The 26,855-nt window shown below is 40.6% G+C and overlaps 1 protein-coding gene across 2 annotated transcripts in view; it reads right to left on the bottom strand.

The window, feature by feature from the left end:
- B3GALT1 (beta-1,3-galactosyltransferase 1) overlaps positions 1–25,165 on the bottom strand; it is a 226,899-nt gene extending 201,734 nt beyond the window's left edge. The window contains exon 1 of one of the 2 annotated variants that reach the window (XM_074829019.1): positions 25,005–25,165. The gene's annotated coding sequence lies outside the window, so the exon portion shown is untranslated. The remainder of the gene's footprint in view (positions 1–25,004) is intronic. The other variant, XM_074829020.1, reaches the window with a different exon arrangement.
- Between the last annotated feature and the right edge of the window lie 1,690 nt (positions 25,166–26,855).

The following is a 26,855-nucleotide window of genomic DNA, read 5'->3' as shown; positions in this document are numbered from 1 at the left end:
TATCCAGCTTCAGTTGCGATATCTAATTTTGACACGTCACATACTTAAATCATACAGAAAGTATGAGGACTTTACCATCTAATAAAAACATTTTAAATGTACTGGCATAAGAAAGATGTCTTTAGTAAAATACTGACAAAGTGAGTAATTTTGTATGTGTGGTTAGCCCATGAGAAAAGAGTTAACATCTTGATTATGAGCATATTACAAAAATGAGCACTTGAAGATCTATTTTGTTTCCATCAACTTGATGCCCATGATGAATGATGAAATGTGCTGTCAGCCTGAATACCAGTGCTTCTAAAAAGGTACATAACCTTATCCCACCAGCAAAGTCAGACAAAACCAAACTCGTGCAATTTTTTTTTTTTTATATATATTTTGAATACCATCCACCAGTACACTCATACAAACTCATGTGATTTTGTTTGCAGTTTGGCTGCTGTCTGCACTAAGAATACACTTTGATTGCAAACTTTGTAAGTTCATCAGGAAGAGTGTAGCGTTAAGAAAATAGAATATGTGGCATTAAAGACAAGGAGTCAGAATTTAACCTTGAAATTAGTCTACTAATCACAAAATTGCCCTCTCTGGACTTTTAAGAATTGTATATATGTTGTGTAAACCAACAAACTAACTGAACGCCAGCCCTCGCTCAGACACAGGAGTTATGCCAGTGGCGTAATGACACTATGTCAACTCTTGACTGTTATTGCCTCCAGGACTATTACTGCTAATTCAGGTTTTATCAGCCCAACACTGTTCAGTGTACCCTTCCAGCCAAACAAGCTACATATTTGTATTGGTAGGTATTTATAAGGATTAAAGGAGCAGAAGCAGTATTCCAGTTATTTTCCCTATGCCACACCTCAAATTCCTGAACATTTCCCTAAGAGGGCTCAGGATTTACATACAAGTGCCTACACTTTGGGTGACTGCTGCTCTGGAAATAGAGATTTCACAGATGTTCATTTTGCCTCCTATAAATATCTGCCAAAGCCTACTTGATTTTGTTTCCAACAAAATCAACAAGAAGTACAGTGAATGATAAAATTAGAATGCACTACTATTACTATGTGCTTTTCCTCTGTAGGTCCTGAAAATCCCAATCTTGTGAAAAGTGTAATTCCTATTAAAAACAAAACAAAACCACAAGCAAGCCTGATAAATGATGAGCCTTTTCACTGTCCACAAAATATAAATATACTTTACTAGCATATGCAAATATCAATTTAATAGGTAGCTACTGTATAAAACAGGTTACTGCTAATGTGCTTATTTGTTACATCCTTTTTCTGCTAGTAATGTTTTAGAATATTTCTCCTCAAATCAACTTGAAGTGGTATCTAAAAACGAAAAAATACTGGAAGCGCAAAGACAATTTGCAGACAGTCTGAAAGACATCGCTAATCATCTTGACTTTACAAATTTTGTTATCTGTGATGAAACCCTGAATTCTCAGTTGACCTAAGAGATCTCCCAAGGTAGAGAAATCAGTGGGTTGTCAACAAGCTTCTAGTTAGCTTCATATATAATGGGCTTCTAGCTTACTAGAAGATATTTCCCTTCCTTTAAACAAGTTTTTTCTTGACAGCAAAAATTACAAAGTCAGAGATACCCTATAATTCATATATCTAATGTGGATTGAATCATTAATGGCAAACTTCAAGTGCTTCAGAGAAAAGGTTGTTGTCCTTTTTTACATTTACTCTGCCTTATGCAAAGGCATTGAAGTTACATACATGTAAGGAAGAATACTATAATAATAACAACATGATATGTAACACTATTATAATACTACCAATAATAATAGGGTGGCTCTAAAATGACGTGTGACTCTCTGAAAGATGTTCCATTTTGCAATGTTATATGGCTATCTCAGAAATTAAACTACATTGCTATAATAGACTTCTGTGAATATAACTACAAGGACTAACTCCAGCAGAGTATCAACTGACTGCAATCTGCTATAAATACCCCTCATGAAGAGATATTTACCTAAAAATCACATTTGCCTTCACAGGCATAGAAGAAAAATAATATTTCAATATAAAAGACTGAGTATGATCTCTGGGAACATCTGACAACTCACTTGGCATTTGCAGATTGAAAGGGTTTTTTTAAACAAGATATAACAACATTTTATCTAGTTTCACAAAAACATGCTAAGAATTTAGAGCTGGACTTCAGCAAAAAATAGATAGATTTTTATTAAGTGGCTAAAAGATCCAGATGGGATGGGTTTTGCCCTTTCTAAATAGCAGTGCCATTTAAATATTCATAATCCAGTTCTAGATTTATTTTTCAAGTTTTGTCCCTTCTTCCCATAAGACATTGGATATTTGGATCCAATACTTTGCACCAAATCTTCTGCTTCAGGTTCATAAAAGCAAATTGTAACCCCTTCCACAGAGTTACGGAAGTTGGAGAGCACACTATAAATCTAATACAAAAAGACTGCAGCAGGGACACAAAACTTCTCTTCTGATCTGCTATTTTAAATAAAATCGGCATTATCCAGGGCATGAAAAATGCCAAACTACAAAATCAACTACAATTAATGGTTTTCTTACTGCTCCAGCGGCTCTAACGCTTTACATAAAGAATGCATAGTAAGAATCTCTTAGTCCTAGCTACCTTTTAAACAGACTTTTCAAGGATTTTAAGAAACAGTTTATATATTAGGATCATTATGGGTAATAAAACAACAATCTTGGAAGTACCAACCATTTCAACTGAAAGAAATTATCTTAGGAAGATTTGCAACAGTAGATACTTTAAAAAACATATAGAGATTTTCACTATACCTAGGAAAGAAAAAGTATTTGACTCTGCCTTGGTGTTTCTCATGCTCATTGTCCAGGTCTGAACAGTTGAATTGACTGGGAGGAAATAATGTACTTCATCTTTTAAGAGATATATAAAAAAAAAAAAAAGATTTTCCAGATGTTAAACTGTTTCTTTATAAAACATTCTTCTTTGTATTAATAATGAAAATGTTATTATGCTATTTCCGAAGTAAAGTAGAACGAAGGTGGGATAATAGAGAACTATATACAACAGCAACTACAATGTCTAGTCCTTTCTTCTTTTGAATTATTAGTTTTACATGCTTCATTCATAAAAGCAAACCCAAACAGCTAAATGAAAAGCATGTCAATGTACGTAACAATAATTAAAATTTATGATAATATAAGCCACACAGAAATCAATTATATAAAAACATAAAATGTTACAGAAGAAGGCTTCTGAATTGTATTTAATAAGGACCATTTCTGAAATTAAATAGCTTTCTAAGTACAATGTGCATGGGGCAAATGTATTTAAAAGAAGGCATCACACAAAGTCTGAACAGTGAACAGAGCCTTTGAAATCAATTTGAGATGTTGCTTCAATACCAAAAGATCTCTTGGGGGAAAAAAATGTTGGACCGTTATGAAAAAATTACCGAAGTTAAACTGTTGGAAGAAGGCTAAAAGGAAGAGTCAAGTACCTAAAGGTTGAGCAGAGAAGAAAAAAAAACTCTTAACATTTAGAAAAGGTTGGAGAAGCTAGTAATCTGCAAAAGTAGATTATGGAGAAGCTAGTAATCTGTGAAAGTAGATTATGAAGATTTTTGGGGGAAAAATCTTTGACTAGTGTACACGGTCATAACTTCACTAACTTCAACTGCATTTTGATAGTATATATTAGTCAAGAATCTGCTCACAAAGTTCTGTGAAGGCCAAGTCCAATGGGTTTCAAATTGCTGTTAGAAATTACAGCATGTCTTCAGACTGCTTACAGTAAGATTGCTTATTGAAAGCATCCTTCAAGGTGAGGCGGCTGAGCCTGGAAAGATAAAATTGGTTGAGAACATATGCCATACAACATTTCCAGAGACTGCAAACCTTTTTCTGGCAGTTTAACTGCACAGCACAACTAGTGTTCTATCTGAATTCTAACATGGCCTAAAAATGCTAAGAAATACCTTTCATTTTCATCTGAATGTCACACTGCTTGCTGGGTTCTTTAATCATCTAATTAAAGAGAGTTCCTAATGTTTTTGATTTTCTAATTCACTTTGAACAAATGTAGTAATTGCTGAGGAAAACACACTCAATCTCTGTGTATAGTATGTGAGAAAAACTTGCACCAGTGCTCAAAGGAGTGAAGCAACTAATTTGAGCTTCAAGACAGTATCACTGTATTGATTCAATAAGGAAAAAATATTTGTGAAATTTTAAATATGATATTAAAATGGAAACTTTTAGCGATATTTGGATAATTTTTGGAAATGCTTAATGCTACAAAAATAAGAAATCAGTGTTATGGTTGTACAACTTATGTATTACATTTACAGTTATAATAATAAACTGTTAAGGCTGTGTTTTCAACAAAAATAACTCCAATCAGACAGATTTGGAAAGAAAATAATGAAGTTCTATAACCAAGTAATTATAAAGGTTTCTATTAAAGATGTTGACATTTCATAACTAAGCAGCTGTTTTTCCAAATGCAGTGGCAACTTCACTTTGTAGCAGGGTCAGTCAGATCCCCTTACGATTTACCCATCCTTCTTTTGTTAAACAACATACTACTGGCAACACAGACTCCCAGTCAATGCGCTTGTCTTAAAAAGAATACATGACCTGGGATTCTCAGGACCTTGTTCATTCCCAGATCTGTCAAATAGATAAAAATACAGGTTTACCTTCTTCTCACCTGGTCTGTTCTTTCCACCCATCTAGCCACTGTATTAGTTTTCTGCTCACCTAATCATAGCCCCACCTATGAATCATGCCCTTGACAGCCTACTGACATGTGTACTGTACCTTGTATACCACAGTGGTTCTGTCACCTAACATTACTAACAGCATCCATCTCATCATCTTATTTTGTACAATGAGATGTACTCTGTGAATGTAATATTCAGCTCTAACCACTCTGAAATAAATTATCAGCATAGTGCATTTCACACGTGACTCCCATTATATCCCACAGATATAGTATAAGCTGCTCCCTAGCAACCACAGCAAAAATGTACCCCTTTAAGTATTTTTCCCAGCTAAAGAAACCAACTTGCTATTTTATGAACTTCATATATAAAACAATCTTGGCTACTGTCAGCTCAAATTATTCTGACTAATGGTCCTTAAGATGCATTTTTAGCCCTTTGCTTAGTTTGGGTTCTGATACTGAAGCTTCTCTCTTGCAAACCTCCTACCTCAATAATTTTAGCACCAAGGAAAAAAAAATTTCCAAACCAAGAAATATCTTCCCAATAAAAGCTAACCATTTATACAAGAATTATAACCATGTCATGAGCTAGAAATCCATTTAATATGAGAAATGAAACTCCTAGCATGCTCGCAAGAGTAGAGACACTGGATTTATTTTGCGGAACACCAGAAAGGGTCTTTTGGTTGGACTTCATTCACATACTGAATAGGACTATAAGCCTTTTAAATAGGCTATTGCTTCCTATGTTACCCCAAATCTATTTAAATGAACTTAATTAATATCTGCGGAAACCCAGAAATTACTACTCCTTATTTAAAAATACTAGCCTCATCCTTAAATCACACCTAGTGAATAAGATGTGACTGTTGTGAGACTGGTATTCATTTAACACACCGTAAAATATTTTAAAGGAAATAACTGAGTAATAACAGCTAATTAATACTTCACACATGAATAGAACCTTCCACCAAACAGCATCAAAATTTAGGAATTTTTCCCCTCCTCCATGGGAAAGGGTAAAGTCGAGCCTTCAAATCTGATGTATCCAGGCTGAGGAGGTTAGCACATTCAGGCAATGGCTAGTTTGGTATTGTTGTGCTGCTGTATAGGGCCCTACTAGTGAACCAAAACCATTACCAAAAAAATTGTGAGAGAATTGCTGAAAAGGGGAAGACTGGAGCATACAATGCATTTTGATACCTTCTGGTAACAGTGTGTTTGAATCCGGACTATTCATTTGGCTTCTCAGCAAAAAATGTCAAGCTAACTTTATGCATCTTTGTACTATGGGTCTATCTCTACAGTTGATTAGATTAGGTTCCATGTTTAGATTATCTTTATTACTTAACATGGTGGTAGTCACTGCAGACAAGGATAGCCAGAGTATAACACAGTGCTGATCTTACATTATGCAAAGTATATTTCCTAGTGATTCAATCTGTCATGGACACTATTGCACAAGTTATCCATGAATGTGAAACATGGGCTGTGATCAAGCCAAAAAGTAACTGTTTGGTATGGAGGACGATGGTTAAAACATAGATATGGGGAGGCCTGGCAGATTGATTATATCCTGCTCCCACAAACTCGGCATGGCAAATGCTACATGCCCACAATGGTGAAAGCAATCACCAGATGGCTGGAAATAAAAGCCGTGCCCCATGCCACTGCCCGGAACAGTATCCTGGGCCTTGAAAGTCTTGTGGTGGCATGGTACCCCAGAAAGAATTGAGTCAGATAATGGGACTCATTTCCGAAATAACCTCATAGACACTTGAGCACTGAGTGGGTATATCACATCCCCTGTCAGGCACCAGCCTCTGGAAAATTGAGCTGTACAGTGTACTGTACAGTGTATAGTGATGTGTAAGGTGAATTTCTGACTTTTCCAAAACGATAGAGAATTTTCCCAAACTAACTTCTGCCATCTTTATTAGATTACAGCTCCATTCTCTCTAATTCTTTTTTCTGAACAGCAAATATTTCAAGGAACATTAGAGAAACTTTTGTTCCAAATTACATTCATTAATGCATTATCTCTCTTGCTGTCTTTACATAATACTGGTATACAAGAAAGCAGTGCACACTGAAGAAATCTTAATTAAGATTTTACAGGCAGTTCTGCTACAAGAACTATTGTTTTCTGCTTCAGCATAAAAATTACAAGATCCTTAAAAGTCACATGACTGACTCTGGATTTAGTGAAGAGGTAGACAACTCGATTTAGGTGTTACACTATTCTTACACAATTATATTTTCTCAACTGAGCCAATTAACATATAAGGTGCTTCATGCTATTGTGATTATATTGCTTCTATTACAGGAGACATTTGGGTATCTTTGTTCTGCACACAGAGAGAGCAGAGTTCAGTTCAGTGTAGTTGTGTTCATTTAGAGTAGTTTACTGCGTATTTTGTCCACATCAAAAATAAAAGCACTGCTACTGTCACACTTGTTGGCAATTTAAAATCAACCCTGAAAAACCTTTAACTGAAGGCAGTAGCTAAGCAAAAAATAAAGCATGTGTATAAATTTGGTCACTCGGCATTGATACTAAATTATAAAAGACAAATAAAAATACTAGCACAGAGGAGATTAAGTTGCTGCTACTTGTGCTGTGTTTGTTTTGTGGATAAAGAGATGAGCTCAAGTTTTACAGATGTCAACACCTGTCACCACTACCAAATTCAACTGAAAAACCCCTACTGCACTTTCAAAAACACCCATTATGCAACATTATTTTCTAAAAGGCATATAGCCCTCATACTTCCAAAATTGCTAATCATGCCTAACTAGTTCTCCTGTACCCTGTCTATCATGCTGTTAAACATATGTGCTTCAGTTGCAAATGGTCTAAAAATAAGTACACGCATGCAGATTTATCGATTCAAAAGAGAAATCCTATAAAGGCTTAAGAATTTAGGATTTACATCAGCTTCCACTGGCATGCAGCCTTGTGGATGGTCAAAAAGATAGCAATTCCAGAATGGAAAACAGCACCTGTTAGCTAGCCACAGTCAGCAGCAATTCAAACAGCAAACAGCAAAAGCAGAGCAAACTTACCCTTTCCCTTTGGGAAATTCTAGCTATCTCTGCAACTGTTACAGAGTTCTAGAGGGAATGAAATTTGTCCTTTCAGTAGAACAGGAAAAGACAATAAATAACACCTCTGTTGACTGATACTTCTCTGACAAAAAGCACTGCACGTGTTGCATGGGGCTACACCTTAAGCATCTTTCTTGATACCCTTCTGTGAAACTGACCCCAATAAGAAGTGCAAATGACATTCACATACAAGTTTATGTCAAGTTTTGACATGACCCTAGAACAGGGTCCTGAAGACCATCTGACTTTGTGAAGCAGAAATGCATCTTCTAAGAAGTCATATGTCACTGCCACCAGAAGGCAAATGCTATATAGAAAAGGGCATATTTAATAAAATGCCACTGAAATGAATCCTAGCTAGAACACTGCTAAATGACATTCCAATTCCTGAGCCAAAGTAATCATCTTCAGTGTGACTGGGTAACTACCTGGCACCAAAAAATGGCATTTCCATTAAAGCCATGTATTCATCACTTTGGTGAACACTGGAGTTCAAACTGCATTTCCACGACAGTTCAATATGGTGTAGCTGGTATGGTATTATGAATTTAAGCTTGATGCAAAGTTTTAATAGTAGCAGTACAGTCTTTAGTTCAGCAAGATTCTCATTTCATGAACAAACATCCTGCTGACTTTTCTATGAGCTTCATGTACTTTAGGTCTGCAAGGTCAGGTCTCCTGTATATATCTTAATGACCTAATCAAAAGAACAATTTTCATACCAATAAACAAGGTGTAATATAGCAAGAAGAGAGGCAAAGCTGTTTCCCTGTTAAGCTAAAAACAGGCACAAAAATTTCTAGGTAACACCTGTCAATACAGTTCAGTATTTCCTCCTAACGAGATATAACTGGGTTATACTTACTCCCCAAATGATGAGAGAGTTGTATATCTGAAGGGAACAAAGCACCTTATGCATATGGTATGTCTTCCTATGTATGAAAATCCACTTGGATCAGAAGAGAAAAAACTGAAAAATAGTTTTTCATAGTTTACACTCAGAGAAAAACAAAAAATAATATACAGTCTTCCTAGGAGTGCTCAAACCATCCTTGTAAAACAGAGCATACAATTTTTTTTATTTGACTTTTCCTTTTCCAAAACGCAAATCTGTTTACATTTTGTTAAATTAAAAATAATAAAATAAATTTAAAAAAGAAAGAAAAGCAGCCTGGGAAAGAAAGAAGGTTTAACTGGTTCAAAAAGCCAAGTGCAGTACACAAGTTGCTGTGCAAAAGAGAAAATAAAAATATTTGAAGATTTAAATATAAAGATACCAGTAAGTGTCACGGTTTACCCCTTATACAAAGCCAGAAAAATTTTAACACAGGTTGAGAAAAACATTATTCATCTTATCTTTGTCATCATTTCTCTCTTACTTTCTTGAATATCAAATTGTACTATGTCTTGAATATACATTCAAAACTCCCACTAATACCAATTAAAGTTAAATATCTGAAATGCTACATGGACAAGAGACTATTGTTTTGCTTGGAAGGCACCATTTTCAGAAAAAAAACCCCAACCAACTGAATGAGCTGAACAACAAAGTTCCATTTCCTCTAAGAATTCAAAACTCCTTTGAAACCTTAAAATGCATGTCAACTTTAATATTAACTATGCTGCCAACTTAAATTTCTAGCCCAAACTCATACAGTTTTCACTGTTTTCTCTCTCTCACTCTTTCCAGAACAAATACAGGACAAAAACTGAGCAAGGTGCTCCTGACAGTAAACAAATACTATGAAAGCAAAGTCCTCCTAAACCCTGATAAAACAACCACTATGAAACAGTACAGATACTACCCTGATGAACCCACAGGCTGCAGTTTTTGGGGAAAAGGAGACTATAAATCTTCACAACACTGTGTTCAAGAGAAAGCTGTTAAATGCACTGAAGGTGTATTAACTACCTAAATCCTTAAAGGTGGATTCACTGAAATTCAGGGAAGTCCTGGCTTTTCACGCTCATGGAAGAAGGAAAAGGACTCAAAGTTCACTGAAATTGACTGAGGACTTACAAGATCACTTTCTAGTTAGTCCAGTGGGCATTGGATAAAGATTTTAATGTGAAACTCACTTGGCAATCAACTATTTTTACTTTTCTTTAATATGTTATTTCTATCTACATACTTGTATATTGGCCTGTCTTTTATGCATTTGTTAACATTGAATATGGTCATTTCATTCTTATGGTTCTGTTTATTGTAAATGTTCTTTGCATAAAAATTATTTATGTAGAATAATAATACTGTTTGAAGAATAACTCCAGAGAGCTATAGCTAAGGTTCTTCTCTAGAGGTGCGCAAGGTTATTATAATATTTCATAACCACAAAAGCATACATCTTCAGATAGATGCAGTATTAGCTTGTAATATTCCTTGCTACCGTGGTACCAACTTCTCCTTGTAAAGCAATTTAATCACTTCCGTATTGGTTATACGTGAAATACTAGCGCTATGCTTCATAGGAAACACCTCCTGAATTTTCATTACAATATATTGTTTTATTACTTATACAGTTAGAAAATCTATTTGTCTTTAAGCATGTCACTGCATCTCATCAAAAAATGTCTAGCCTAACTAAGTTTTACTAGTGGAAAAAAAAAAAAGTGTTTTTCCAGTTTGGAGTCCTCAATTCAACCAGTCTGGGGTTCACTACAGATTTTCTAAACCCCACATGTCATCTCCACGATACTTTAATTATCTTTTGTAATACCACCTATCAGAACTGTTCAAAGACTATAAATCTTTGTCTTTCAAGACAGAGAAGAACAATCACATAAATTTTAATATCCTGTGAGATAACGTGGTACTGTAACTACATTCTTATCCATCTAATACAGCTATATTCTGACCTAGCTACTATATAGCAAAAGAAACTAAGACTACAACAATTTGTATTGTTTTACATAGGAAAGCCATGGTCACCTTCAAAAGCTTGACATGATTTTATTTTTCACCAATGAAAATATACGAAAGTCAAACAAATTATTTTATTTTTCTCCATGGAAATAGTCCATCGGATGACAAACTAGAGCCACCTTTATTAATACTATGCTCTTCTTTGCAAATCAGGCAAAAACGTCATCCAGTGAGTTACAAAATCCTGGCACATAAGAATAACACGTACAAAACTGAAGTAATTACAGAATTCACAGGCAGTACCCAAGACAACATAACAGATTAACAATTTAGGCATGCATAAATAAATATGTATGTACTGCATATTTAGAAAGCTTTTGCATTGAGAAAAGATGAAACTAAAGTTCTGAGCAGCATTTTTATCATCACTGTGGAAATGCTAGGCCAGGCCCTCAGGTACATGAAGTTTCCACTCTGCAAGAGAAGCAGGCTGTCACAAAGCCAATTAACAGCTACTTGATTCTGTAGTGTCCTCAGCACCAACACAGATTTGGCTTAGGCCACCTGGCTAAGGCTCCTTGGGGATCTAACTGTAGTACCCTTGAGCTTCACCCATCCAAGCATTTACAAGTGCCACCAGGTACATATACACTGGTATGTCCATGTATCTGTGAGTACTTTCAGACCCAGCAGATCTCATCTGGCTCTCCCAGCTGCTCTCTAGCGGTTGGGACTAATTCGTTACAGCATGCAAGTGGCCAGAATGTAACTTGGAAACTGATCCACCACATCCAGCCAAGACTGCTACTCTTGATCATCTCTGGCCTAAGCAGATCTGCTCTGGTGTTCAGAGCAACAGGGAATCCAGGAGCCAAAACTGACAGCATGTCTCTGCTGCACTGTGTAGAAACTTCTTAACTTGTTCTACAGGTAACTTAGTCTCAAAGACATAAAGAAACAAGTACTACTAAAAGCATTTGTAATGTAACATACTAAAACTGATTTCTGGGATTAATCACTGTACTTTTTATTCAGAGGACATTTCAACATACAGGATTGTAGACACTTCTTTATACCTGCACACACATGCTTTTTTTTATTATAAAATTAATTACAGCTTTTAAAAAGTAAAAACATGTAATATTTATCATACAGCTGCCTGAGGCCACATTGTTAAAACTGTGATTAAAAGTTACTTTCGAACAACTACATGTTGTACCCAAGCGTAACCTTGCTTATAGGTCATATTGGCCAAGCACATAAAAACTGACAGTTTGAAAGATGAGAAAAACATGTTTTAAAAACGTTTGAGTAGATCTATAAAAGTTGGCAAAACCATGCTGAATTCTTATTGGTATTTTGTTAGGAAGAACTGCATTAACAATAATTCTGAACAGTACACACTCTAAGTTAGTTCCAAAAAAGCAGGTAACCTATAGTCAGAGTCAAAACCACCTGAGCTCAAAAGGTCTTACACAGTCTGAGTTTTCATTTCACTGACACCTGTACAAAGTGCATAGGACTTGCTCAGATGTCATAATTGACCTGTTTGGTTCATGTCAGAAGTCTCACTACAGGGCAATCACCTCAAATAAGATCTAATAGTGAAATGAAAGCATGCAGTAACTTGGCTGAGTGACCACCCAGAAAATCACAGAATCATAGAATGGTTTGGGTTGGAAGGGACCTTCAAGATCATCTAGTTCCAACCCCCTGCCATGGGCAGGGACACCTTCCACTAGACCAGGTTGCTCAAAGCCCCGTCCAACCTGGCCTGGAACACTGCCAGGGAGGGGGCAGCCACAGCTTCTCTGGGCAACCTGTTCCAGAGTCTCACCACACTCACAGTAAAGAATTTCTTCCTTATATCTTATCTAAACCTACTCTCTTTCAGCTTAAAACCATTATCCCTCATCCTATCCTTACATTCCCTGACGAAGAGTCCTTCCCCATCTTTCCTGTAGCCCCCTTTAAGTACTGGAAGGTCACTATAAGGTCTCCCTGAAGCCTTCTCTTCTCCAGGCTGAACAACCCCAACTCTCTCAGCCTGTCCTCACATGGGAGGTGCTCCAGCCCCCTGATCATCTTTGTGGCCTCCTCTGGACCCACTTGAGCAGGTCCATGTCCTTCTTATGTTGGGGCCCCCAGAGCTGGACACAGTGCTCCAGGTGGGGTCTCACAAGAGTGGAGTAGAGGGTGAGAATCCCCTCCCTCGACCTGCTGGTCATGCTTCTCTTGATGCAGCCCAGGATACAGTTGGCTTTCTGGGCTGCAAATGCATATTGCTGGCTCATAGTCAGTTTTCTCTCCACTATTACTCTCCACAGGGCTACTCTCAAACCACTCATCGTCCAGCCTGTATTTGTGCTTGAGATTGCCTCGACCCATGTGCAGGACCTTGCACTTGGCCTTGTTGAACTTCATGAGGTTTGCATGGACCCACCTCTCAAGCCTGTCAAGGTCCATCTGAATGGCATCTCTTCCCTCCACAGCTTGGTGTCGTTGGGAAACTTGCTGAGGGTGCACTCAATCCCACTGTCCATGTCACCAACAAAGATGTTAAACAGCGCTGGCCCCAACACCCACCCCTGAGGAACGCTACTCGTCACTGCTCTCCACTTGGACATTGAGCCGTTGACCACAACTGTTTGATTGCAACAATCCAGCCCATTCCTTATCCACCGAGTGGTCCATCCATCAAATCCATGTCTCTCCAATTTAGAGACAAGAATGTCATGCGGGACAGTGTCAAATGCTTTGCACAAGTCCAGGTAGATGACATCAGTAGCTCTTCCCTTATTCACCAGTGCTGTAACCGCACTGTAGAAGGCCACCAAATTTGTCAGGGCATTTGAAGCCATGTTGGCTGTCACCAATCACCTCCTTATTTTCCATGTGCCCTAGCATGGTTTCCAGGAGGATCTGCTCCATGATCTTGCTGGACAGAGAGGTGAGACTGACTGGCCTGTAGTTCCCCAGGTCCTCTTTATTTCTCTTTTTAACAATGAGGGTTATGTTTCCCCTTTTCCAGTCAGTGAGAACTTCACTGGACTGCCACAACTTCTCAAATATGATGGATACTGGCTTAGTTACTTTATCCACCAGTTCTCTCAGGACGCATGAATGCATCTCATTGGTTCTCATGGACTTGTGCACCTTCAGGTTCCTTAGTGGTCTTGAACCTGATATTCTCCTACAGTGGGTGGTTCTTCCTTCTCCCAGTCCCCACCTCAATGAAGACTGAGTCAAAAAGTCACTGCATACCTCAGCCTTATCCATATCCCAGGTGACCAAGTGTCCCTTTTCCTTCCAGAGAGTGCCCACACTTTCCCTAGTCTTGCTTTTATCATCTACATACCTGTAAAAGCTTTTTTGTTGCCCTTGACATCCCTAGCCAGATTTAATTCTGTCAGGGCTTTGGCCTTCGTAACCTGATGTCTGGCTACCCAGAGTTTCTCTGTACTCCTCCCTGGCTACCTGTCCTTGCTTCCACCCTCTGTAGACTTCCTTTTTATGTTTGATCTTGTCCAGGAGCTCCTTGTTCATCCATGCAGGCCTCCTGGCAGTCTTACCTGACGACTTCTTTGTCAGGATGCATAGCTCTTAAGCTTGGAGGTGGTGATCCTTGAATATCAACCAGATTTCTCGGGCCTCTCTTCCCTCCAGGACTTTATCCCATGTTACTCTGCCAAGCAGATCCCTGAAGAGGCCAAAGCCTGCTCTCCTGAAGTGCAGGGTAGTGAGCTTGCTGCACACCCTCCTTGCAGCCTTAAGGATCTTGAACTCCACTGTTTCACAGTCGCTGCAACCAAGGCTGCCCTTGAGCTTCACACTCCTCACCAGCCCCTCCTTGTTGGTGAGAACAAGGTCCAGCATAGCACCTCTCCTTGTTGGCTCCGCTATCATTTGGAGAAGGAAGTTATCATCAATGCATTCCAGGAATCTCAGGGATTGCTTAAGCCCTGAAGTGTTGTTCCTCCAACAGATATCAGGGTGGTTGATGTCCCCCATGAAGACCACAGCTTGTGAACATGAGGCTGCTCCTATCTCTCTAGAGAGGACCTCATCCACTTGGTCTTCCTGGTCGGGTGGCCTGTAGCAGACCCCCAGTATAACATCTCCTGTCTATGCCTTCCCTTTAATCCTTACCCATAAGCTCCCACTTGGCTCCTCATCCATCCCCAGGCAGAATTCCATGCACTCCAGTTGGTCACTGACATAAAGGGCACCCCCACTCCTCATCTCCCTTATCAGTCTTTCTTAAAGGCCCTGTATATCCTTCCATTCCAACACTCCAGTGATAGAAGCCATCCCACCATGTCTCCGTGATACCAATAAGATCATAGCCCTGCAGGTGTGTGCACAGGACATCTATATATAAATATAAGAATATGTGTGTCCAATATAAACAGGGACATATTTTATAAAAGACACATTAGCACTTGTATGTTGCTTACTTTTATTGGGTCATAAAGAAATCTTCCCTTCTCAGAGTTTTCAAATTATGAAGGAGATGATTTCCAGGTGACCTCAGCTGTGACACATTAACCAGTATATGGCATCCCCAGACTCTGTGGTTAATATAGTAATATATAGTTTAAAATGATATAAAGTGGATATTGTCTGGCCCAGGCTCAAACTCCTATGCCTTGGCACCTACCTCTAAGTGGATCTGTGATCCCCTGATAGCCAGCCAGAACGATCTACAATAACCCAGCCAACAACAGTCAGATGCCTCAGTCAAAAGTCAGTGATGAAATGCAGCAACAGGCAGAGGCTCAGGGAAGTTTTCCACCCCCAGGTGGGGTGACTGTTCCAAGACATCCTTGCAGGGCAAACAAAACCTAGCAGAAGCCTACCCTGACAGTCTTCCTGTTATGAGATCCACCGCTTCTGCTGTGTCATCCAATTCATTCACACATTTTTGCTATGACTTGATGCATAGTCTTATACCTAGTACAGTGTAATATCTTTAGAGGAAAACCTATTACTTAGGACTCAGTTATCTCCTGTGCAATTTTTATTGAGCCATTTTGCAGTGTGTCATTTTCTGTTTTACTTTCTAAAAGAATTAATGAATTTTGTTTCAGAAAACTGGAACGACAAAATGTCTGAAAGTGGACAGCTCATGCTATGGCACGACTTCCCTCTCCAAAAACCTGCAGGTGAGCTTTTTGCTTTTACCAGAAAATTCTCTTGCCACCCACTTTTGTCATGACCATTCCTGAGATTACAGCACTAATTGTGTCAGATGACAAAGAGCAATTTTACAAAGTGAGGTGCAGTACCAAATTCACTTTGCAGAAGACTTCAGGTGATATCAATATAAAACCTTAAAGAGTAAGAATTACTGTTCCTTCTCTACAAATAAAAAACAATTCACAGCAAACATTTTAGTTTGGAACTTTTCAACAGAGTTGTCTGTTTATGTTTAGAATTTGCACCAGTAACAAACAATAGTATTTCATTTCCCTTTTAAGTGAGGATATTACTGAATAAACAGTATAGAACTTCTGTAAGTTATTTCTTAGTTTAACTAGTTTTTTGATGCCTCTATATATGCTTCTTTTGTTCATACCCACACCTATAAAGACTTTGTATTTTCTCCAGAGAAATATTCAGAGTAAGATACCTATAATGTGGTATTTCAGTATCTCCTCCTCACTTGTAACTAGGACATAATGTGTTGAATTCTATTCCCATTGAGTTCTAATTCTATAAACTAGACAGAAGATATGGATAAAACAATTTTGTCGCAGTAGCAGTATATTTTCCATGTGAAATGTTTAATATGCTCCAACTTGCAACATCAGTAGCAGATGCTCAGATTCTTTTCCAGACTTTATATTATAGTCTATTTCAACCCAATTTAGCAATGGGAATGTTTGACTTTGTACAGTAATCTGAAATCTGCACATGAAAGTTTCCAGCAAGTAGGCCAGTCTCTTCAGAGTTTGCAGAACATTTTTACACCTGAGCTGCAACATAAAAAAATTTGTGTAATAGGTATTACAGAGCAGTAGTAATGTGCTCTTTAACAAACAGGTAAGATAAGAGGTGAATCCCAAGCAAGTTTACATAAACTTGAGACATCAGACTCAACCTGGCCTCGTTGTCACTAACTTGGTGAGAAACTTTCATTTCAAGCTTAATTCATGTGATGAAAACCTGTAGTATGATCAGCTATGCTCATACGTTTGAATCTTTCAGCCAACTTTTAGCAGTGGTATGTTATTTCCTAGCTTATTTTAAGCAAATACAGTAGTGAACTACATATAGCAGAATTTGTGTTATGATTACATTTGAGATAAGATGCATTTTCTGAGGCCTATTAATAAACACCTAGTATACTCAAAAGCTTGGCAAAAAAAAAGCCTAGTGGGTTTACTACAAAGTCTGAAATCCAAGCAAAATGTATTATTTTTCTACATGGAAAGATCTTTCAAATTCTGAAGGCTTTAACTTTTACAAAATAATTTTTTACAGTACAATGCCATGAATGTACTAATGCCACTCTTACTAACTGCCTAACAGACCAAATGATTTTTTGAGATTTAAAGTGTCATCTTAGAAAATGTACATAGAAGAAATTAACTGGTTTAGAATATTTTGTGGGTGCCCACAGCAGCATGGATTCCTTTACATGAACCATCCTACCTACATGAAACTATTTTTCTAGGAAAGAATATATTAAAATTTGACTGATGATTCTGAAGTATCTTATAAAAATGTTAAGATGACTGATTGCATACATCTTAACACAAGAAGATATTGTCATAATTAAACAATGGAAGACAAGTTCCACTTTTTACAATGATAGTCTGTTTAAGGCAGATAAGCAGTGCAAGTGGCACTGCTCTATCATTATGCTTCTAAATGTACAGCACAGATTCATCAATTACTACTACCATGGCCTGTAGAAAGACTATACAGCCTATACACTAACACTGGTCACGTCCATCCATGACATCTTTGCAGGCTACCATGAACTCACTGTTCCCCATTAAACTAATCTTAAGCTGCATCAGCTAACAGAAAGCTGACTATGGCTTCACAGCTACTGTACACAAGGACTTGTTTGTCATAGTAGCATTAGGCGGGTTTCAAGCAGATCACGCAAAAGGGATACACCAAAACTTTTTCCCATGGCAAATAACTGCCTTGGCTTGGTTGCTACAGATTTTGGCAAACAGCACTCATGAAATAGATCAGGAAGCTGACTTTAAATGACCCATTACTAAATTCAAATAGCAGAAATGTTATATTTGTTACATACTTGAACACATGCTAATTTGAAAAAGCTGTTTTGGTGAACTGTCTTATGGTACAAAACAAAATGAAAGAAGAATCCTATTGCTGCAAGTAACTACAGTTGGTATCACAGTCTTTAAGACAGATTTACACAGGAGATGACCTCATCAATGGATAGTAGAACAGCTGGGGCCTTCCTTAAAGAATTGCATTTTACATTCTTTGAAGCTAAATATTTAAATTAACAAAGCAAAAGGGTGACTGCTAAAATGGTCCTGTACTTCTGCCAAGTACTTTAACAACAGTAAATCAAGGAACAGAACAGCACTTCAGGCTGGGGTTTGACAAGCACATAAGGCAATTTAACTGCTGCCTGTCAACCATCCTGCTCTCCTCTTGAATTTACCTTCATAGTTCTATGTCGTCCCTTGCATCAGCCTCCATAGGGTCCATTGTGAAGCAGATTCAAGCTAGCAGAAAGTGGTTTTCTGTTCTGTTTTTGTTTTTTAAACCAGTGGCCAGGGGGGAGGAGTTGTCTTCTGCCAGACTAATGTGCTGAAGTGGTTCTGCAAAGGGTTAGGAAGGATGGAGTCATTGCGTTTGTGAGAAGGGAAGACAGGATCATACAGACACACTGCTGGAGTCATGCTGCTGTGAAACCACATTTATTACTAAATAACACCAAGTAATAATGCAGCACACTAATAATACATTTCTAATGTTTCTTTAAACCTCACTCTTAATGCTGTTTGCAATGCAGCAGCTCTTCTAAGTTACATGCTCTGAATATCAAATGACCAGCCTGTTTTTGAACAAGGAACACGAAGAAATCCTTTCTACATGGTGGGCTTCCAGCCTAACCTCTAATAAAACTGGGAGGGAGGAAGGGAAAAGCTTTGCTTATTATTTTCATGTTACTATGAAATGTAGTTCACAAATGGAAAGTGATTAATTAGATGGTACTGGAGTTAAGACTGTCGTGTAGTCAATCTGTAGAGGGGCTAGGAAAACATTAAAGTTATTTGAGTAAACATCACTTTGCACACTGATATTTTTAAAAGCTTCTTTGGTTTTAATTAAGCATAATTTTAAAAGCAATCAATGCAGCTCAAATACCATGTACCATCATTCTTATTTTCCCATTCACTGCAGTTGGATTAAGTGCTATGAATGTAATCTTTCAGAGTTTTCTTTCTTTTTTTATCTGTTCCGGGTTTGTGGACACAGCCTTAACCTGTTCTTCTTCTGAGTTCATGTTTACTGAGGTTCAAAGTAAAAAAAAAACAACAACAAAAAGCAAAGCCTGTGTTACCTACAAGATATTTTTAAGTTCTATGAACCTGTTGACTGATTTGCCACAACACTTTTAACTCTCTCAAACATCAGACATACACACAAAAAAACTCTTAAGGAATTATACTGTTGGCAAAATTAGGACAAAGACAAGAAGTTGCCTTCCAGCACAGAACTAATGCCATGCTGATGGCAAAGAACTCCAGAAGCACCTTGCAAAACTCAGAGTGGACAAAGAGTTGACAAATGAGCTTCAGTCTAGATACATGTAAGCTAATTCATCTAGTGAAATATAATCTAAATCACCATGCCGAGAAACGAGGAAGAGAAATCTAGGAGTGATTATTGACAGATTCCCTGGAATTAACAGTTTTATGTTCAACAGCAACCAAAAAACCTAGCAAAACATTGGGCATCATGAGGAAAGGCATTGAGAACAAGATAGAGCACATTTATACAAACTTAGTCCACCCACATCTCAAGTAGCGTGTGAAGTTCTGGTCTCTGCATCTCAAGGACAGACTCTAGTCAGACCAAGGGCAAACAAAACATCAAAAGGATGAAGTGCCTGCCTTAGAAAAAAGAGACTAAAGAGTCTTTTCAGTTGGAGAGAAGGCTGAAGCAAGATATGATCAATTGAACCATGAAGGTGGTAAGTAAACTAATGTAAAACTTCTGCTAGCTAAATCCTCCAGTAATAGAATTAAGGGACATTTAACAAAGCTAGTAAGACATCAGTTTACCAAAGATTAAAGTGCTTCTTTACAAAGCTAGCAGTAAGCTTCTGAAACGTGCCACCACAGGAGATTGTGAAGGTAGTGAGCATCAGCAAGTTTGAAAAAAGAGAGGTTCTTGGTTGGCAGGTCCACAAACAGGCTCTAAAAACCCTGAGCAGATATATACCTACCATCCCTAACATGAAAACTAAGTATGCTGGGAGAATACAAGGGAACAGATACATAAGGTGGCTAGATTTGTGTGCAGCCCCTAAATAGCATCCCTTAACATCACTGTTGGAGACTGAAACCTGAGTATGAAAGCCCACTGATCTGACCCAACAGAGCTTTTCTGATATTCTTAACTTCAATGCCTCTAATGTCTTCTGTTAAGCTCTGAAAAAAACAGAAAAAAAGGTTACACCCCTGCTTCTTAACCACTGTGAAAGATACAGATCAGATCTGAATAACAGCAGACCTTCAGTATAAAGTCTAACATATAATAGCCTATGTTAAGCAATAAATTAGTACTATATCTTTAAACAAAAATAAGGGTCAGACCCAGGAGGAAATATATGAATTACTCCAGCCAGTATGACCCCCTGCAAAGCCACAGATGTTGTTCCACAGCAGGATCAGCTATTTCAGTGAAAATGTAGCCACCTGCTGAGGGACAAAAGAAACAAACATCACCCCCTCAAAGAGCAGAGCTGCAGAACAGCTCAAAGGGAAGCAAGGTTAGGCATGCAAGTCATCCACATTTATACTACAGCAAGTCTCAAAAGATAGTAAGAGTTAAAGTTTACTGGTACTCAGATGGCAGTCTTTAAAAAGTGAGTGCAAAAGCCAGTATCTGTAGGGTATTTTCTGCCCTCCTTTCTATGGAAAGTATTTATACATGAAATATGCATATTATAACTGAAATATTTTGAGGCTACTGATAATACAGAACACCTTCTGCAAAGGGAGAAGGTATGCTGGCAACACTCCACAGAAATTAATAAATATAGCTGAACAGAATTCTCACATGGTTTCAGTTGTATAGCGTATTCTTCATTCACTTCACTCTTAACCATTAGTTCCCTCTCCAGTATTTGGTAACTTCTTGTTATTCAGAAGAAAAGAATGTATACTTATGTATTTCATAAATATGGATAGTGATACATTATGTTATAAATTATACACTTATATACACGTTATACACTTAAATTAATAATACAGTACAGTTTTGATGAGTAACTATTGCAGATATTTAGATTACTCCCAATAGTTTGGGAGGTTAAATTGAGAGCCAGAAAAATCAGAATGCAGGAAGGTTAAAGAAGAGTGTCCACCCCCTACTACACCTGCAAAATACCTAGCAATTTTACATTTTATGTAGTGATACAAGAAGGAGGATGTGGTCGTAAATTACATTTGTAATTCTTTATCACACCTTGATTTATCTCTGTATTAATGCTACCCACAAGCAGGGCCAAGGCTCAGAGCGACTCTTGTGCATCCTTTCTTTCTCCTGGATGGACTCTAGAAAGCTGATCTCAGCCACCAACACATCTGCAGTCTGCACAGCTCTGCTGAAATTTACGCCTGCCTGCCTATCAAAGAACAACTTGCCCATCTTCACCTCTCTCCCTCTGTTACTCTGTTGAAGAGCTGTGTCCTCAGCATCAGGAGCTGAATTCCCATGTCCTGTTTAAGAGCATCTTTTGTTAAGTTCCTTGGAAAACATTCACTGGAGACACAGGAGCTGAAGAACAGCAATCTTGGTCATTCACATATGCCTATGGCAGCGTTAGGCAGCAGCAGATACTATCACTGCTTGGAAACATCTGAAGCCTGTGAGTAAGTGACAAAGGGAACACTTGAATGCAGAGACATTTTATACTTCTGTTTATCTGGAATTCTGCAGAGCTTCCATACATCAGCATTTACAGTCGCTGTGTTTGCTGGAGACAGTGCTAACAGCTACGAGTCAGTATTTTAACTGCAGTTCAAAAACAGCATTAGCTTTTCCAAAAAGATCAGCGTACTGTTTGCATGATCTAATACAACGAGGAGATCCATCATTCATTCATCTTTTCTACGATCTTCTGCAAGTCTTCAGCAGTTCAACTAAATGTACATATGTACTTCTTTCTAAAAAAGCATGCCACTTGTTTTCTCTAGCTGTATCAAAACAAATAATTTTACTACTACTCGTGGCAAATTACATCAATAATATTTTAGTATCCATCTTTAAGCAACTAAACTGGCAGCAGGTTGGAGAATGTGACAGGACTGACTGCTTCAGTTCCAGATTTCCTATTATATTGCATACAGCAATACTTCCCTGTAAAAATTACTACTACAAAAGCAGCTTAGAAAAATCCAAGATTTTTTTTGTTTTTTAATGAGTGTCCTTAGTTGGGAGGCATGCAGATGGACTCATTTTCTTTTCTACAGAAAAAAACTATGAAAAGCAAGCTAACAATCTCCAAAACTTCTGTGTTCTCCTCTAGCTTTAACCAGGTATAAACATTATATAATGATAATAATTATGATTATTAGTAAGTCTATAGCTGATAAATATTTTTTAACAATAGTTAATACATCTATATTCACTTTAGTGGTGGGATGCTCCCTGCTCCAAAAAACTTCATTATTTATTAACAGACAAAGAGAGAAATCAACACTGAATCGAGCACACTTCTGAAGATATACAATTGAAATATTTTGATCATTTAGAAAAAGGGTTCCTAAGAACTCTGAGGAAAAAAAGTAGTTAAGACAAAGATAAGCTGTGTAGCGAACACACTGCATACATTCTCCTGTATGTCTGCCTTCCTGAGAACAATCCCAGTGAAAAGAGTACCACAAATGATACAGTTTACCCACTCATAAACTAGATTTTTAGATTAAAATTTGGTGTCACTCACAAGGGGGGGGGGGGGGGGAAGCTTAGTGTTTTCAGCCTATAATCTTCGCAAAAATTCCACTGGTCTGTGCCACAAAACCACCACAAAAATTCAGGGGTTTCTTTCCTAAGAAACCACATAAGGAAAACACAGGTGAGGTATGAGGCAGTCTGGCACAACTGGGTGCATCTCAGACATTGCATCATAGCTACATGCAGTCTATTTGGATCAGGATTGCTCTCTAAATTAACCTAAAATACTCTGAAGACACTGATTCAAGTTAACTATATGAGGTTTCTGAAAAACTGGCTTGCCAATATGACATTTGCTGGATCTATCTGGATCTATCCAGAATCTGTAATGTATAAGAAACTCAAATTTCAGTAGCAATATATGTTCTGTCAAAAACGTTATTTAGTGGGTAAGTATGCAGGGAGGGAACAACATTAACCTGTATCAGTTATATGTTCCGCACTTCAGATCTTCTCTACTTACTAGTGCCTTCCCCTCAGCTGTGAAACTGGGCTTCAGCTCTCCAAAACAGAGCATGTATCTGTAACGGTGCTTACACTGGTTATTCATCTTTGCCATCTATCCCATGACTCTAAAAAATTCTGAAAGCATGTCATGCATCACGTGATCAAATGTGTCCTTATAACTGAATTAATGGATCAGAATACTCCGTATCAAGAAAGAGAGAACCAAATCTACTAGCACTTCTAGAAAGTAGGGAAGGAAGCTTACAGCCACAAAAGAAGGAAAAACCGAATCAAATTAAACACTTTTTGTGTTTTCTGCAGACAGTGTTTCTTAATGTTTAAAATGCCCAACCCATCACACACAAAATAATCAAGAGAAAACAGAAACTATTTTCTCTTCAACTGTGAAGTGTGGATGCTATCTTGCTTCCTACTGAATCAGTGTCAAGACTCCTCTTGATTTCTGTGATTGAAGGAGCAGGTCCATCAGTACAAAGTCTGGCAGCATCCTGATTCCTTAAAATGTTATATAATCACGATTCCAAATGTTTACCTTAACGTCTATAAAGAGCACCTAAACGCTGGGGTTTTTTAATCAACAAGATTTGACAAGACTTCAAAGCCTTCCAATATCATCTTCTATCACTAAAAGTACAGCAGGTTGAATAATGATGAAGTGTGCATGGATAAAGGGGATTTAATCTTTGGAATTCCTCCGTCTCAACAGCCGGTGGTCACATATCAACCGTCACCGTTACACTTACTTTAAAACAACTTTTTTTTGAACAGTTTTAGCTTTGAGACACAGTCAGCGGTCACAACAAGACCACCACCTTCGTTAGCTTCCCCCGCGTGTGAATCACCCAGCTGAGCGTCCAGGACCACGGTCGAGTACAACCCTCCTCGAGGGGAAGTTCAAGCCCCCGCCGAGCCGCTCAGCCCCAGCGCCGCCGGCGGACGGACCGACCGACGGACCGACCGGGCCCGGGGCCGCGCGCACGCCCGCGCTGGCGGCTGCCGCTCCCCACGCGCGCGCGAGATCCCCGCGCGAGCCGGGCCGCGGGGCAGTCCCGCCTGCCGCCCCCCTCAGCTCCCCCCCGCGGCAAGCGGGACACGCAGCACCCCGCCGGATGGGTGCGGGGACACGGCGCCGTCCCCCCTTCCCAGCGACCACCCCCACCTCCCCGGCAACCCCTCACCGGCAGCGCCGGGGCCACCGGCGACGCCGTTCGGCGGCGCCCCCGCGCTCCGGCCGCCCCCGCCCCCAGCCCTCCCGAGGCAACGGAGGAGCGGAGGGGACAGCGCGGCAGCCCCTCCGCCAGACCCGACTGGCGGGCTAGTGTCGCCCCCCGCCGTGGCACCGCCGGCCGCCGCCAAGCGGGCGGCGGCACTGAAGTTCCCGCTGCGCCGCCGGTCCCGCCCGGGGACCGGGACGGTGCACGGCCAGGACCACCGCTCCGACGGGCACGGCAAGGGGCGGCGGAGGACCGCGCCCGCCCGCGACCCCGGCCCGTCGCGGCCCACCGCCGCCCAGCGCTGCCGCCCGCCCCAGGCACCCTGCCCGCCCGCCGGTCTGCCCGTGCCGGTACCGCTGCCCGGCGCTGCCACCGGCCCCTTCAGCACGAGGCGTATCGGACGCGCACGGATGCTGGCATCCGCCCTCCCCGCGGCCGGACCTTACCGGCCGCGCTCGCCGCCCTCGCCCGCCTGGGCGCACGCCGCTCCGTGCCGGGCTCCCGCTGCCATACGCCGCCCCGCAGCCGGCATCACTGCTCCGCCCGCAGCCGCACCAGCCGCCGCGGCGCCCGGCAGCAGCGCCCGCCTCAGGAGAGCGCAGCCCGGGCACCGGCGGGGCTCGCCCTCTCCGACTGACAACGTCTAGTAGCCAATCGCCGCCCGCTCAGCACCGAGGAGGCGGGAAGGTGTGACGGAAAGGGGCCAATGGGAGCTCGCCGCTGCGGCAGCACTGTTTCCGGGAGGGGGGGCCGCGGCGGGCAGCGGGGGTCGCCGCGGGTGTGAGGCGTTGGGGCGCGCCAACAGGGCCGGCGGCGGGGCCGTGCGGATCGGCGGGCTGGGCCCGAGCGGGCTGGGGCTGGGGCAGGGCCTCGGCCTCTCCGGGGCTCGCTCTGGCCCCGGCGGTGGCTACCGGCAACGGTAACGTGTGCGGCGGGGCCGGTCTCGCCCTTCCCCAGCCGCTCCGGAAAACGGGAGCGGGGCTGAGGGCCGGCCTTTCAGGTGGGAAGAGCGTGTCGCCCTTCCCTCGCGTGTGCAGGAACATCGGAACTTCACACCGAGGCGCTTTGTTTAAAAAAAAAAAAAAAAAATTACGAAAGGGGGAGAGGATGTATCTTTTCCGGCAGAATCCCGCGGGGCTGAAACCGCGTCCGCCGGCAACATCCCCGCGGCGGCCGGCTGCCGCCGACCTTGGCGTCGCCGCGGCGGACAGGGGACCGCGTCCTTAACAGCTGCCGCGCCGCGCTGCGGTGTGGGTGTGGGTGTGCCGCGCCGCCCCGCGTGGACCCTCCGGTGCCCTCTGCCGCCACGGGTGGCACTGCGCTGCGAGGCGTGTAGCGAGTTTACAAGGCCTCAGAACTGAGGCTTGGCCCCCGACTGTGCCTGACCTGCCTGCACCCGGGTTTCACTTAGTTCAGCTATAGCAGAAATTTCGCCGGTGGCCCAGGTGTCTCTGGCTAACTGTTGTTTATGGGGCACAATCCTAGTTTTGCATCCCTGTTATTCTATGTGGAATGAGGTCTTCTGCACCCTAACCACAGTGATGTAGTGTAGAGGTGTGCAGGCCTGGCAGGGTAGCAAAGGCCCTGCAGAAGTGAAGACCTGGGATGCACCACAGAGGAGTCCTGGCATAAGGTGATAAGGGAAGGGGCACAGAGTTGGTACTGGAGACCTTACGGCTCTAAGTGGCTTACCCGTGATCAGTTAAAGAAATGCAGCCCTGGAGCTGAACAAAACTGGGTTTGGGGTAGCAAAGAAATAGTATCTAAATTATCTAAAAGGTAACAGTAAATTCAGGTGTAGAATTGGAGCTGCAGACCAGTGAAGAAAGAGAAAGGTAGAAACACATGTTAACAAAGATAAAAATTACCTCAAGTGGATCCTCGAGGAGGAAGAAAATAAACATGAGCATCATGCGGGTACCCTCATCTTTGCTGAGTTCAGAACTGCTACTACTGTTAAACAACCTGAAAGTCATGCCCTTTCCTTTCATAGCAACTGTTTAATGCCAGTTTTATTCTGGTGAGACTGATCCACTACAACGTCAGATTTCTTTTCCTCCCACTCTTCAACAGTTTACCTTTTTTTTGGTGGCAATGATACATTTGAGTTTACTGTGTCGCTGTGAACACTGAATACAGCCACTTTTGTTTGGAAGGAAATAAGAAATGTTTTAAATGCTAATGAATTTAGACACTGTGCAATAGCTCAGTCAGAGATGTCTTTCTTCTAGCAAATTGGTTTTATTAGTTCAGGAGCCACTTCAAGCCTTGAGAAAGTACAGTGTTGTTAGTATTTT

This window comes from Strix aluco, chromosome 6 (assembly GCF_031877795.1).
Source record: "Strix aluco isolate bStrAlu1 chromosome 6, bStrAlu1.hap1, whole genome shotgun sequence".
Lineage (NCBI taxonomy): Eukaryota > Metazoa > Chordata > Aves > Strigiformes > Strigidae > Strix > Strix aluco.
This window is presented reverse-complemented; position numbering and strand designations above follow the sequence as displayed.